Source organism: Hetaerina americana, unplaced genomic scaffold, assembly GCF_022747635.1.
Source record: "Hetaerina americana unplaced genomic scaffold, ioHetAmer1.1.p SCAF_7, whole genome shotgun sequence".
NCBI lineage: Eukaryota > Metazoa > Arthropoda > Insecta > Odonata > Calopterygidae > Hetaerina > Hetaerina americana.
In genome coordinates, this window is record NW_027287316.1 from 67,726,748 (window position 1) to 67,743,295 (window position 16,548).

A 16,548-nucleotide genomic window follows, 5' to 3' on the forward strand; every position below is an offset into this window, starting at 1 on the left:
TCAAATGAGGTCCTACTTGAGCAAAATAACACCTCTCTTTAACTTTTTCATTACATTTCCCCACCACCCGTTTCATGAAGGCGAGTTTCTTTAAAGCTGATATGTGCTCCCCATGAAAGGTGTATTGTTAGAACTACCCCCAAAAATTTCACTTGATTGGCCGTAGTCAGTACTGAATCCTCTATTTTGTAGTTTACATCCTGTTCTTCGCTTCCTTTGTTCCAAAATTTCAAAACTGCGCATTTATCTATATTAAGTGTTAATCCCCATTTATTGCACCATTCCGAGATATTGTCTAAGTCTCTAGAGAGTAGCTCGCGATCTAGTTGGCTCCTTATTTCCCTCTTCACCACCGTGTCGTCAGCAAATAACCTAAGATTGCTACCAACGCGTAAGTTTAAGTAATTAATGTATATTAAGAACAGAAGAGGCCCCATTACACTTCCCTGGGTGACGCCCGAAGTTACATCTTTCTCCGTTGAGCACAACCCATCGATGAATACTATTTTTTTGCGATCTGACAAGAATTATCTACATCTACATACTCTAATGTAATTTATCATATTCTCATTCATTCCATAGCATTTAAGTTTGTGTAACAATTTATTGTGTGGGGCTTTTTTTAAATTTAGGAATACTGCATCGACTTGTGTGTTGTTTTCTCCCTATCTAAGTTTATCGTAAATGAAAAGACGAATGACAAACTAATATGTTTCGCAAGATATGCTATTCCTAAATCCAAGCTGGTTGTGGCTTAGTATTTTCCTACTATCAAGTAATCATAATGTTACTGGCAATAATGTGTCCTAATATTTTACAAGAGATCTATGCTAAGGAAATGGATGAGTAATTGGTTGTTTTATCCCTATCGCCGCCTTTATAGTACATGGCAGTTATATGGGCTAGCTTCCAGTCGCGAGGTACTGAGCCTTCTTCTATCGAATGCTAGGTTTAACTTACTAAATAAAGTCAGATCTCCATGTTTCAGCCCCGAGGTATTGTAAAATTACTCGCACTTCAACATACATTGGTCGCTTGGATCATGTATATAAAATTCGGGAATTAGATGCCAGAATTGGCAGACTCAAGGGCTCCTTATTCCCACGGACAGTACGAGATAGTAACTGTAGAATTGTATTTTGAAAAAAAATTCCCCTAGCCACCCTCAGCACCAAGGGAATAATTAGTTCTACTCAATTGCATGAACTTTCACCGGCCTCATGGGATTTGTTGTCAAGGCACTTCCCGCTTGACCACATTTGGATCCCATTGGATAGTGTGGTGCTCATTACAGTGTTTCTTGCCCTGCTTTGTCTCTCTCTGGGGGGATGGGGACCCTCCCGCTGCCAGCAGCATTGGATCGCATTTCCTACCTGAGTCCTTGGGTGAGTAGAACTCTGCATGTTGTATTTCCTAGTGGTAGTGGAATTTTGCCTTCTCAATTTGTCAAATTCTAGCTTGTACATTATTAGATTAATATTTACTAATTTCTAAGGTGCAACCGTTTGTTAGTTGATAGTATATGCATATGCATCCGAGTAAGTCGATAGGATTTTTGCATGAATGTATAAGCCACCGTCGGTATAGGTTTAATATGGATGAGTTGATTTTGCATGTGGTTTTGTTCCCTTTTACGGGTTGTGACCTAACACCCTCCACCACATAACCTTGCAGCGGCTAGTGGGATCTTGCACAGATGTAGATGTAAATGAAATGACATGAGTGTCTGATTGTACAGGGTGAATATGTAGAAAAGATAAATAAATTTCAGGAAGTTCCTTTGATTATTATCATCTCTGTTTAGTTTTGCGAGTTATTTATTGATTTACCCTCTTTTATGCGAATCATTTATTTTCAGGGACGCTGGATTGTTCATAATTAGAACTTAAGCCATCTATTACTCCTTTTTGCTAGCAGTTAGTATGATAGTCCAGAATCCAGTTTATTAAATTATCGTTTTTCCAATACTCCCGCGAATTGTGAATCAATTTGGCGTGCGGAACTTTAGAACTTAGTTTATTTTCAATTTTCTCCTTCCATCCCTCGTCCCTCTTTGAGGGGAGGACGCTTCCACTGCCTGCAGTGGTGTGTCGCATTCTCTACCTATGCCTTTGGGAGCTAGGACCATGATTGGGCTTGCCCATGCATTGGCAAAATTTCTCCTTCTTACTTTTCAATTCTAATTTGCACGCCATTAGATAATTTTATACTATGCTCTTGGGTGCATGTGTATGTTAGTTGATAGTAATTGTATTTGTATGCCTGTTAGTTAAACAGGTTTTTGCCTGAATATATACGCCACTGCGGGTGTACGTTTGCATAAATACGTATTGTGGTTTTGCATGTGGTTTTATTCTATTTTACGGGTGGTGACCTGGCACCCCACGCCACACGCCCCATTGGTAGCTTGCAGGGTTTTCTGCTGAGGTAGAAAAAGATTTTTTTTTAATCTAAGGGAATCGAATACACTCGTTTGCTCCTTTCCCACAACTGTAGGGTATCCTGCATACAAAGCTCCAACTGCGTTTCACAAGATCCTTCCTTTCTGAATCCGTGTCGTTTGCTGAATGTAAAGTTAAAAATCTCGAGGTTTGCCATGGATTTGCCAATAAACTTAGGTTGTAGGGGTTTACCTGAGAGCAAGGTCAAAAAAATTGATTGGTATTTTCTCGGTTTTTTGTCTGTTTCCACTTTTAAATGTAGGTGTGACTTAAGTAAACTTCCAGTGAACATCAACAGCGGGTAATTATGTACCCTTCTTTACAATTCCTCGAAAGTGTTATACAATGATTATAAATTCCACAGCTCTTCCAAGTGTCACTGAAGATCGGAGGATTGATATACAGGTTGAAATTGAGATAAAGGGGTGGAGAGGTTGGGGGATTTGAATCTGGAAAAAAGTTTACATTACCGGGAATCGTCTACATCTACATCTACTTAATACCCCGCAAGCCGCCGCAAGGGCGTGTGGTGGGGGGTGTTAGGACACCACCCGTAATTTAGAAAAGAAAAAGAAAAAAAAACCGCATGCAATAACCACAAAATCATATATCCACAAAAAAAACATGGCATACATTCATGCATGAACACTTACACCCCACACACATGCAAACACTCAATCTACATCTTACATACACATGCACCTGAAAGTATACCTAACAGCTTTGCAGTGTTTAACTGCAAAGCAATCGTCATAAGCGTATTCTCGTATATTGTCGCCAATAGGCTTGCCTCTCAGTGTTTGAGTCATCAGAAAATAAATTATTATAAAAGATAATATAACGGTTAAATTAGATTTTGGATAGACTCAAACTAATCATTATCTCTCCTCTCCTAACAAATCCCAACGCAACGCTACGACAAGCCCTTCTCCATCTCCACATACTTCCTCTCTTCATTTCCAACATCCCTATTCTATTCCTACCCCTTCCTCGTTTGCCTGAAATATCCCCCTCTATCACAGTATTCAACATCCCACTGCCGATCAATAACCCCTCTATCCAATTTTATGAAAAATAAGTATGTTTTTCAAAAACAATTATTGAAAATATCATAAAAACGTCCACTGCTACATTGCAGCTACAAGAAACAGAAGATGAGTTTGTTTTCTTCATTTTGTCAACTTTTTTAAATTGCCCTTTTAAAATTTAATTAAATTTTTTTAAGTCTTCCTGCAGCATGTAGTATGTATTTACACGTTATTTGAGGTTTTTATTGAATAATTTAACCTTTTCCCTTCCTCTCCGATGCCCTCCCTTATTCCTTAACCATCCCACCTGGTGCCTGCACCTCCTGCCACACATCGTTGTGATGGATCAGCGGGATATTAACGCAGATGTAGATGTATTTCTATATCTACACAATACCCCGCAAGCTGGCGCAAGGGTGTGTGGCTGAAGGTGTTTGGACACCACCCGTAAAACAGAATGAAACTAGATGTAAAACAAAATGAAATACCAATTCACACCCCCAGAGGTCTAAATATTCGACTAAGCTTAGTTTAGGGTACACTTGTAAATGCTTGTATTAGCAACTAGTAAATGTATGCAAGTACACCTACGAATGTATTAAATGTACACTCAGCGTTTTATCTTTGTCCTCACTTCTAATTAGAAAATATTTCTTTAATACGAGTATGACTTTGATTTCTTACTATTTTCATTGTCTGAGGAAAGCTCGAATATTTGCATCTATCTGTAATGTAGAGTATCTCCCTTATCTTTTTGGTCTAACCAACCTAATGAGTGTGCGGCCATTATAATTCCTTTGGTGTCATTGTTAAACTCGTTTGTTCTGAGCATTTCTGGAGGTCTAAGTCTCGCTTGTTCTTTTCGCATGTCAAGCGGCTCCCAGCCTAATTCCCCCAAAAGGCCTGTCACACTCGTCTTCTTATTGTAACAAATTTTGGCGAATCTGGCAGATTTTCTCTGAACTTTATTTAATTCTTTAATCAACGATTTCTCTCTAGGGTCCCAAATACTTTTGGTGTATTTAAAATGAGGCCAAACTAAAGTTCCTCGTCCCGTAAATGTCCCGTGTAAAGAGTTTCTATGATAGAAAATTCGATAATTTTTCCATCTTGCTTGTTTCACACCGATCTCCCTCCATTAGCTGTAAGGTCTCAAAAAATGCTTCCGTTTTCATGAAAAATAAATTCGTTTTTGTAGTCCGTGGCATCTTCTGGCAAAAAAGAGAGATCAAATTTAATTGATGTGAATATATTGAGAGGCATGATTTCTTTCATTTATCAAAATGCGCATTACTGTGCCCATAAATCTCTAAATTAAGGTATTTAAAAAATAACTTTGATAATAATTTAGTTTACAATGAGTTCAATGTCGAAACAGAATAAGTTTGGGACTGCTAAATCATTCCACATCATCCACCACAATATCACTCGCATGTACATTAAGGATTGAAAAAGTTACGCAAAACAGTTCGCTTAGCATAATATTCGAAGAGTTATATGGTCGAGACAATTAATTATTTCATATTTATTGTTTAGTTTTTGGCTACAGGCAATAATCAGTGATTATTTTAAGAAAAAAGCATTAATTAATTTATTTGTGCCCATAATGTACTGTTGACTCTCCATGACCTTAAAATTGATTTCGGAAGTTATAACTATACTTTAAAAATATAGGTAGTAGCCATGCTCGAATTGAATCCGTATTTCATTCAAAAGCCAAAAAAAATATTTTCTAATCTGGAAAAGTAAAGGAACTTCCTGATTTACTCACTTATGACGGAATAGTCGATGATGTATTTTTTCAAGCATTGGCGCTGCCTTGGATGCTGTGCATTAGCCTGTTATCTCAAAATTTGCGCAAGTCTCGGCATGTGCTGCAGAAATATATGACTCTTGCGTGACGACTACTATCTATTAAATTCAATTCCCTCCGCCCATAAACGAACGAGAAAATAAACACTCTTTATCAATGGTAGTTTTGCTTCTGAAACGGAAATTCCAAAAAGAAATTATCATCTTAAACAAGAAATGATATCCACACTCACACACAGCGATATAATTAAACTCCATTAATGGGATTTTATTGGGCATTTCTTATTCCCTGGCTAGTCCTGCTTGTGGGTTAGTAACTAAATCTTAAAACAGAAAGTCTTTCGTTCTTGCCATATTGGGCTACTATCCCTCTGGCTAACTTCACTGCTGTTGATCCCTCTACCTACATAGCACTCAATGATTTTCTCATTTTTACTTAAATGATATCGGATGTAAATTCATCATTTCTTGCCTTAGAAACAGACGTTTGATCATTTTTGTATATCCATGTGATTTGTACATGGTAGTGTTCCTTGGTGAGTCGTAGAGCACCTTACGGGCATGGCTGTGAAACTAAAATTGAGCAAGTCAAAACAATTGACTTTTGTGGACTGGAAATTTGGAGATATATCGGTGAAAATTTCCAATTCAAACCATTTACAGCTCTAATTCATTAAAGTAACGCGATTTCCAAAGACGAAAATAGAATTTTGGTTAGCACGCTGGCTACCTGCTCCCACATGAATGCAGTAGGATTCAGTATGGTGTGGTAGGGCTAGGCTATTCAATCTGGCAAAGGGTGATTCTACATGCATGCGGAAAAGAATAACATATCTCACCTCGCAAGACTGTTCCCTTCGTAATCAACTCAAAAATCCTCTCATTGAAATAATAACTCCACGGTATATTCGGTTGGGTAAGTGCATCTTTACAAGTGGAAATAAACTAGACCCTAGTAATCACAGACCAATTTCTTTAACCCCCCCCCCCTGTGAAATGCTGAAACATGCAAGTATTATTGTTAGCAAAGTCATGAAATTTCTCGACACTCACAACCTTACATTCAGCAAGCAACAAGAATTCAAAAAGAAAATCTCTTGTGGAAAGCAATTGCAGCTTCTTATACACGTCTTCTTATGGCACGTCACTGTATACCTAAATGATATTAATGATAACGCTCACCATCCAAACTCACTTTTTGCTTCATTCATCGGAACACACACCCCTTGCAAGACCAAACGAATTTCTGAAACTCTCGCCCCATGGCTAACTGTTAACATTTAGTGACCGATGGCCACACATGACGTTGCTCTACGATTACACAGAAGATCCAAAGAAAACACTGCCACAGTTGAAGTGCTTAAGGAATAAACTAAACAATCCATTAGAAATGCTAAGATACGTTTTCTCCATTCCTAAAGGAGCTCCGAACTGATATCCTCTGAACTCTGGGGAAAGCATAGATATTTCGGCATCAGAAAAACCAAAGATACATATCCACCATCGTCACTATGTCTTAACGTAACTCAAACCGATGTGCTCAATGCTTTGCGAAAATTTAGAGCAAAAGCTCAAGGTTCTGATGAAATACTCATTTTTTACATACTCAAAATGATTCACATCGCTTTGCCATTTATTACGCATATCTTCAACTAGTTATTCTTGCAAAACAAATTTCCCTCACAATGAAAACTTACCTTAGTCCGACCTATACCCAAGAAAAATCCTTCTCCTGATGTGACCAAAAATAGGCCGATTATTTTCCTAGGTGTCATCTCCAAAGCATTTGAAAAGCTTGTCTTCGAGCAGATATTCCATTTCATAAAGAATAGCAATATACTCAATCCTTTACAAATCCGGCTATGGTATATCACACAACAATGCCACAGCACTAACCAAAGTCACAGACAACATAAGATACGCAATAGAAAAAAGACTAATTACTGTCCTAGGCTTACTTGACTTCAGTAAAGCTTTCGACTCGGTCGACAAAGACATTAATTAACGAAACTCCATCTCATGAATTTCCTCTTCTATCCTAACTTGTCTCGTCCTACCTCAGCGAATGTTACCAAAAATGTATCTCCTATTCCTCTTCGTCTGAGTGGATGGAAGTGTCTCGGGGCGCACCTCAAAGATCCACGATTGGAATTTTGTCTACCCCCACGGTCTCATTTGATTTCATTTCCCTCAATACCCTTTCTATCTCGTAACGTGCCTTTGTGGTTTCTTTCAGAACCAGCATTTAAGTAAGTTGAAGTTCAATATACTTTAATTATGGATAACATGCCTGATTAAATATGAGAAGCATATACTTATACCATCTACATTTACATCCATACACTACCCCGAAAATCGTTGTAAGGGAGCGTGACAGGGGGTGTAGGGTCACCAGCCATTCTACATTTACTGCACTATTTCCACATTAACGTGTCCACCAAAAGGGCACTTGGAAGGACATGATAAATTAGCATATAATTGGAGGATTATATTTATATTTATATGTATATATTATAGGATATATGTATATTATATATATATATATATATATATATATATATATATATATATATATATATATATATATATATATATATATATATATATATATATATATATATAGCGGATTCCGAATATTGACCGATTTCGAGAGAGCAGGGTGGGTTCTCTATCCCGAAATATAGTGTGCAAAACGCACAAATATTGACACCTATATATATAGGTCAATATTTGTGCGTTTTGCACACTATATTTGGGGATAGAGAACCCACCCTGCTCTCTCGAAATTGGTCAATACTCGGAATCCGCTTTGATATCATAGTCTCAAAAAGTCCGTCTACCAAGAGCGACATGCCGCTCACGTGGAACAAATATATGAGGTCATCGTGGTGAACGACTCCCAAGACAAAAGGAGAAACTAATTTGTACTATTCTCCGACGTGGCGCGCGTGACATACGTGCTTACCTTTGACATTCGTCGGATTTCATGCATTACATTTCTAGATTGCCTTGTCTCCTTTGGATTAGAGTTTTCACAGTTATTTTGTGGTGAAAAAGGTTATGTATTTAATCCATTATAAACGCGAAGTCAGTACGCCAACAGGTTAAACAAAAACTAAGTCATGGTAAAATCACTGACTTGTAACTGCTGGAGACCACAGTTTTCAAGGAACCAATTTTAGTGATGTATTAACGGAAACTTTTTATGAGGGAATTTGATAATCAAGTCACGGTTGTCATCTCAGCTACATCTACGCAAGCCCCGCAAGCCGCGGTAAGGGTGTGTGGCGGGAGGTGTTAGGTCGCAAGTCGTGATTGCAATCATATCACCTATGCACAAATATTAGTTTTATCATGCACTCGAACAAAGTTAATCACACGGAAGAAAGTACTTATGAGCGACAATATCCTATAGTAATAATAATGAAAACTTCGTTGCAGGTTTGACCTGAAGATGATACAGTGTATCGAAACCATGGTCGGCAATAAAGTTTTAACTGTGGAAAATTGCAACGAAGTTTTCATTATGTCTCGATTCCACAATATCACGCCTGACTCTTCACTTTTCATCCTATAGTAAGATGTGTACATTCAAATCATGCGGTGGAACTGTTAAAAAGATATATCTTTAAAATAAAAAATAGCATTAACGATATCGACAAAATATTTACTCTGCCAAATCTAATTATTTCCTACGCGATTGCTGTCTTGTCTTTTTTGATTTCAAATAGTGTGATGAACAAACGACATTTTAATCTATCTCCCTGATTTAATGTATATAATCTGATCTACCGTAGTAAATCTGGCCATATAATGTCTTTGACATATTCAAATAAAGTAATCTGCCCCAAATTTACGCAGTAAATTCAACTTGTATTTCAACATACTGTCAACTACATCTACATCTACATAATACCCCGCAAGCCGCCGCAAGGGCGTGTGGCGGGGGGTGTTAGGACACCACCCGTAATTTAGAAAAGAAAAAGAGAAAAAAAACCGCATGCAACCACAAAATCATATATCGACAAAAAATACATCTACATCTACATAATACCCCGCAAGCCGCCACAAAGGCGTGTGGCGGGGGGTGTTAGGTCACCAACCGTAAAAAGGAAAAATACCACATGCAAAAAAAAACAACACGGAAAATTACACCCACAGCAGCGCACACTCATGCAAAAATCCCTTCATCCAATACTCATGCAAACATATACCGCAATTCAACTAAAAAACTGCACCCTGTGATGCAGCACGAAAGCCATCCTACAACACGCAAGCCAGGACACAACAAGCAAGAAATTGAAATATCACTACCACATGAAAATGCACCACGAAACACTCTACCCCCAAAGAGTCTGTAAAAGGCAGGGAATGCGACCCAACGTTGCAGGTAGCAGGAATTTGCCCCCGCGGAGAGGGACGAGGGATTGAAAGGAAAAAGACTTAAAAAAAGATGAACGGAACACGAATGAGGTCATTCGGAAAGAATGGGTTATTATAGCAAAACACATAAGGTTAGTGGAAGAGCATGCATTTAAATAGAACTAATTATTTTTTAGACGCTGAGGGTGGCAAGTGGAATTTTTGCTATCTATAACCCTGCCGTTGCTATCCCGTAACTAGTGGCTCCCATCCTATTTTTTCCAATATTGTCGTGACACTGCTACTTTGTTCATGAGAACTTATCACAAAACTAGCTACTCTACGTTGTACTCGATCTAGTTCCGGTCTAGTCTTATGAATTCGGATCCTTTAATCTACATCTACATAATACCCCGCAGGCCGCCGCAAAGGCGTGTGGCGGCGGGTGTTAGGTCACCACCCGTAAAAGATGACAATACCACATGTAAAAATAACAACATGAAAAACTACACCCACAGCAGCGCACACACTCATGCAAAAATCCCTTCATCCAATACTCATGCAAACACATAAACCGCAAAACAACTAAAAAACTGCACCCCATGATGCAGCACGAAAGACATCCTACAACACGGAAGCCAGGACACAACAAGCAAGAAATTGAAACATCACTACCACATGAAAATGCACCACGAAACACTCTACCCCCAAAGAGTCTCTAAATGGCAGGGAATGCGACCCAACGTTGCAGGTAGCAGGAATTTGCCCCCGCGGAGAGGGACGAGGGATTGAAAGGGAAAATTAAAAACAGATGAACAGAACATGAATGAGGTCATTCGGAAAGAATGGGTTATTATAGCAAAACACATAAGGGTAGTGGAAGAGCATGTATTTAAATACAACTAATTATTTTTTAGACGCTGAGGGTGGCAAGTGGAATTTTTGCTATCTATAACCCTGCAGTTGCTATCCCGTATTGTCCGTGGGAAGAAGGAGTCCTTGAGTCGGCTAGTTCTGGCATCTATTTCCCGAATTTTATATGCATGATCCAAGCGACTAATGTATGTAGGAGTACGAATAATTTGCGAGACCTCGGTGCTGAAACATGCGGATCTAAATTTATTTAATAATTTCAATCTTGCATTGAATCGTCTCTCAGCCAATGATTCCCACCCCAAATCCATGAGCATTTCGGTGACGCTTTGCGTTTTATCGTAGGAATTTTTTACAAAACGGGCTGCCCGGCGTTGAACCTTCTCAATTTCCCGAATGAGACCTTTTTCACTCGGATCCCACACGCTGCATGCGTATTCTAAATGAGGCCTTACAAGAGCGTGGTAACAACGTTCCTTGACCTTCGAGTCACTTTTGCCGACAATGCGTCTAATGAATCCCAATTTTTTATATGCTTGACCGCAGACTTTACGTATGTGAGTCCCCCAAGTTAAGTCTTTTGTGAATGTGACACCTAGGTATTTTACCGTATCAACTACTGATAAGTCGCCTCCAGCTAATTTATAAGCAAATCCCGTTGATCTTTTAAATAAATTTTCCACCGAACATTTATTATAATTTAGAGTCAATCCCCAGTTAGAACACCATTTAGTAATGCAATCTAAATCCTGCTCTAGAATAAAACGATCCTCATCCTCAGATATCTCCCGATAGATCACCGTGTCAACCGCGAACATCCTAATTTTACTTTTCACTTCGCGTTTCAAATCGTTAACAAATATCAAGAAAAGCAACGGCCCGATCACACTTCCCTGAGGTACCCCCGACGTGACTCGAACGCTGTCGGAACTAGCGCCATCAAGGACTACCCTCTGTTCCCGCTCTGAAAGAAAATCTTTAACCCAACTTATGGTGCCCTTGTTTATACCCGCGACCTTTAATTTATGAATGAGTTTACCGTGTGGGACCTTATCAAATGCCTTTTGAAAATCTAAGAATATGGCATCCACTTGCCTACCTCTCTCACCCGATAAAAGTAAATCATGTGTAAATAATCCTAATTGGGTCTCGCAGGAGCGGGTTTTCCTGAATCCGTGTTGATTGTCACTTAAAAAGTTAATATTGTCAAGGTGTCTCATTATTGAACTGACAATTATGTGCTCTAAGATTTTACAACAGATAGAAGTGAGAGATATAGGTCTGTAATTACTGGGATCCTCCCTGTCACCACCTTTAAAAATAGGCGTTATTTGCGCGGTTTTCCAAATCTTAGGTACTTTGCACTCTGTGAGGGATTTGTTAAATATAAATTCAAGGTACGGGGCAATGTTTGGAGCTAAATGTTTTATCACCCTAGCTGGTATATTTTCGGGACCCGGGGATTTGTTGGGTTTAATCTCGTTAAGCAATTTTAGAATTCCTTGTTGGTCCACTGTTATTTTTTCCATGGGTGGAGTATGTATTGTTTCTTGGAGATATGCGGTGGCAACATCATTCGAGAAAACGCTTTGGAAGAATGAATTTAAGATGTTAGCTTTATCCTCACTGTCTGTATGAATTATATTGCTACAATCCCTTAAGCAAGCCACGGTTTGTTTACTCCCATTTACTTCCCTAACATATGACCAGAAAGCTTTGGGGTCAGTGGCCAAGTGCTCGCAAAGTACTTTGCGTTTAAAGTCCAGTAAAGCGCTACGTAATTGTGTTTTGGTTTCAATTTTGGAGGATCTATATGTGTCCCATAATTGTTTATTCTCAGGGGATGATGTGTTCACGCCTGCCCTTCTAGAGAGTAGCTCGCGATCTAGTTGGCTCCTTATTTCCCTGTACACCACCGTGTCGTCAGCAAATAACCTTAGATTGCTACTAACGTGTGTGCTTAAGTCATTTATGTATATTAAGAACAGAAGAGGCCCTATTACACTTCCCTGGGGGACGCCCGAAGTTACATCTCTCTCCGTTGAGCACAACCCATCTATGACTACTATTTGTTTGCGGTTTGACAAGAAGTCTCTAATCCAATTAATTATTTTCTCATTGATCCCATAGTATTTAAGTTTATGTAACAATTTATTGTGTGGGACTTTGTCGAAGGCTTTTTTGAAATCCAGGAATACTGCATCGACTTGTGTGTTGTTTTCTCCCGATCTAAGTATATCGTGAATGAAGAGACTAAGTTGTGTTTCGCAAGATCTGCCCTTCCTAAATCCGTGCTGGTTGTGGATTAGTATTTTCCTACTATCAAGAAATCTCATAATGTTAGTGACAATAATGTGTTCCAATATTTTACAAGAGATCGATGTTAAAGAAATGGGACGGTAATTTGTTGGTTTATCCCTATCGCCGCCTTTATAGATGGGAGTTATATGGGCTAGCTTCCAGTCGCGAGGCTTTGAGCCTTCTTCTATCGATTTTAGAAAAACAATATGTAAAAACGGGGCAATGTCTTCAGCTAATTCCTTTAATATTCTAGCAGGTATTTCTTCCGGACCAGGTGCCTTGTGTGCTTTGATACTACGGAGCAGATGTACTATTCCCTGCTTGGTCAGTGTAAGATCGCTCATGTGTTCCCCGGGTGAGTGTGGAGGATCATTTGGTGCCTTTGTGTTTTTGTTGTAGACGCTCTGGAAAAACTGATTTAAAATATTTGCCTTTTTCACGCTATCTGTAATGATTTCTCCATTTTCAGTCTTCAAAGAGTGAACAGTGGGACGTTTACCCTGTATTTCCCTAACATAGGACCAGAATGACTTTGGATTTTCCTCAAGATATTCGCTAAGCATTTTAGATTTAAAAGAGTGTAGTGCTGTGCGCATAATACTTTTCGTCTTACTACGACATTCTTTTAGTTGCTGTTTGGATGTATTCATATAAACTATATCGTCACTTTTTAAACTCTTTTTAAAATTTGACTGTAGCTTTCTTTGCCTTCTTAATGCCGATCTGACTTCCCCGTTGTACCATCTAGGTTCCTTATTGTCGCATTTGAGTTTGGACGGGATGTACGTCTTCATTCCTTCGCGTAAAATATTTAAGAAATAGTTCCAAATGTTCTCTGTATTGGTTGTCAGTGTTTTTGTCTTGTATTCTGGTAATTTTATCTTTAAATATTCTCTTATTTCGTTAAAATTTGCCTTGTTGTACAGGTATATTTTACGCTTTTCTTTGTTTATTTTGACGAACTTAGTTTTTAACTCTATAAGAATAGCCTTATGATCTCTGATTCCGTCTATTATTTCAATGTTAGTAATGATTTCGGGCATAGAAGTCGCAAAGATGTCTAGTATGCTTTGGCCCCGTGTTGGTGATTTCAAAAGTTGTTCTAAGGAGTGTTTTGTGAATATATGAAGGAGTTCTTGGCATGAATCTCTGTTTTTGGCAGATTTATCCTACGCAGTAGTTGTCCCAGTCAATTGACGGTAGATTTGTGTCACCAGCGATTATAATATTACTGTTGTTATGTCTGCGACTGATAGTGGATATTTGTTCGTCGAGCTTGTGTAAGACATCTGTGTTAGAATCTGGGGGTCTATAAAATGAACACACGTATAGGCTTCTGCCGTTGTAGTCCTTAATGTTGCACCAAACGCTTTCTATGTCATCTACGTCGCATTCATATCGTTGGCTACTAAGATGTGACTTTACTGCAATGAATACTCCCCCACCCAACCTATTTGGTCTGTCCCTTCTGTAAATTGTGAAACCGTTTGGAAAAACCTCATTGTTTGCTATATCTCCCGTGAGCCAACTTTCTGTTCCAACTACTATGTCTGCGTTTGTACTGACAAAAATATGTTCAATATCCGATATTTTGTTTCTAATGCTACGGCAGTTTAATGTTATAATTTTAATATGGCTAATAACTTCTTGTTTTTCGGTTTTATGTACGCTAACAAAACTGTTTTGAGACGATTCCTGGTGAACAGAGACAAAAGAATTAAATTCACTTGCATTGCTATCTGTTATGTATGTAGAGGTACCAATTTTATTAAATTTACGTGAGTTATATGTTGTTTTAACGCAAGTGTTTGTTTGTTCAATTTTTTTGGGGATATGAGAGGCATTACCTGAACTGAATTGACAAAAAGCGCTGGATGCTACTTTATTTTTCACAATATATGACCTACGCTCTTGCCTACCAGCTATGCTAAACCCTCGAAACGTGTTCTTGTAACCTACGCGCTACCAACTGCGATGCCTCGGCAGTATAATGGACCCCGGAGCGATTAAGGGGTACCCGACAGTTTATCTTTGTGGTCTGATCTACCTAAGTAGTGTGGGGTCATTTTAATTCCTTCAGTGTCATAGTTAAACTCGTTTGTTCTGAACCTTTCTAAAAGTCTAAGCCTCGCTTGTTCTCTCCGCACTTCAAGTGGTTCCCAGCCTAAATCCACTAAAAGATCTGTCACACTTGTGTTCTTATCACAACAATTTTTAACGAATCTAGCGGATTTTCTCTGGACTTAATCTAATTCTTTTCGCCAATTTTTCTCCCAACGATCCCAAATACTTGCGGCATATTCCAAATGAGGTCTAACTAGAGCAAAATAACACCTCTCTTTAACTTTTTCGTTACATTTCCCCACCACCCGTTTTATGAAGCCAAGTTTCTTTAAAGCTGATCCGCATATAGTCCTGATATGTGCTCCCCATGAAAGGCGTGGTGTTAGAACAACCCCCAAATATTTAACTTGATTCGCCGTGGTCAATACTGAACCCTCTATCTTGTAGTTTATATCTTGTTCCTCGCTTCCTTTGTTCCAAAATTTCAAAACTGCACATTTGTCTATATTAAGTGTTAATCCCCATTTATTGCACCATTCCGAGATATTGTCTAAGTCTCTAGAGAGTAGCTCGCGATCTAGTTGGCTCCTTATTTCCCTGTACATCACCGTGTCGTCAGCAAATAACCTCAGATTGCTACCAACGTGTGTGCTTAAGTCATTAATGTATATTAAGAACATAAGAGGCCCTATTACACTTCCCTGGGGGACGCCCGAAGTTACATCTCTATCGGTTGAGCACAACCCATCTATGACTACTATTTGTTTGCGGTTTGACAAGAAGTCTCTAATCCAATTAATTATTTTCTCGTTGATCCCATAGTATTTAAGTTTATGTAACAATTTATTGTGTGGGACTTAAATTGTGCGAGGTTATTAAATAAAAGAAATAAAATGCAGGATATCGACAAAATATGCACACTACCAATTCTAATTCTCACCTACGCGATTACTTCCACATGCACTTTGATCTCAAATGGTGTGATGAACAAACGACATGTTAAATCAATCCTTCTGATTTTAATTAAGTGATCTGATCTACCATAGTTTTAAAACGGGGTGTAAAGACATAGGTATCTGCGAATCGCTGTTGAATTCTTTTACGCTGAACTCATTACATCAACTTGTCACTTCCCCAACTAAGGACGATAATATTCTTGAGTTGTTAGCAACGAATATTCCCAAAAAAGTCTTAAATATAGAAAATAAAAAAGGAATTAGTGACCAGAGGGCAGGTAATGCTAAGTTTTCGCTACATGGGTTCCGAAATAAGAAGCCTATCAGGCAAAATTTACTTTTTTAAAGATGGGGACTACAATGGCCTAAATTGTGTGCTACAGAATCAATTTGCAAGTTTTAAGAAAGACAGTAATCACCGAAATATTGATTATGCATCGAATCACTTCTTTGAGATCACGCACTGAACAGTCAACAAGTTCATTCCCAGTAAATTTATAAAAGATGACACGGAACCTAGATGTTATGAGGCAGATGTTAGAAAGGCATTGCGACGTCAAAGGCTATGTTATGCCAAAATGAAAAATATTAGGGATGATATCTATAGCGACAAAAATAATGAGATCACTTATGATTACAAGATATCAAGGGCGAATGCCAATTATGAATTTCGGAAAACGTTAAGCGAATTCAAAAGGAAAAGGCCGGTGG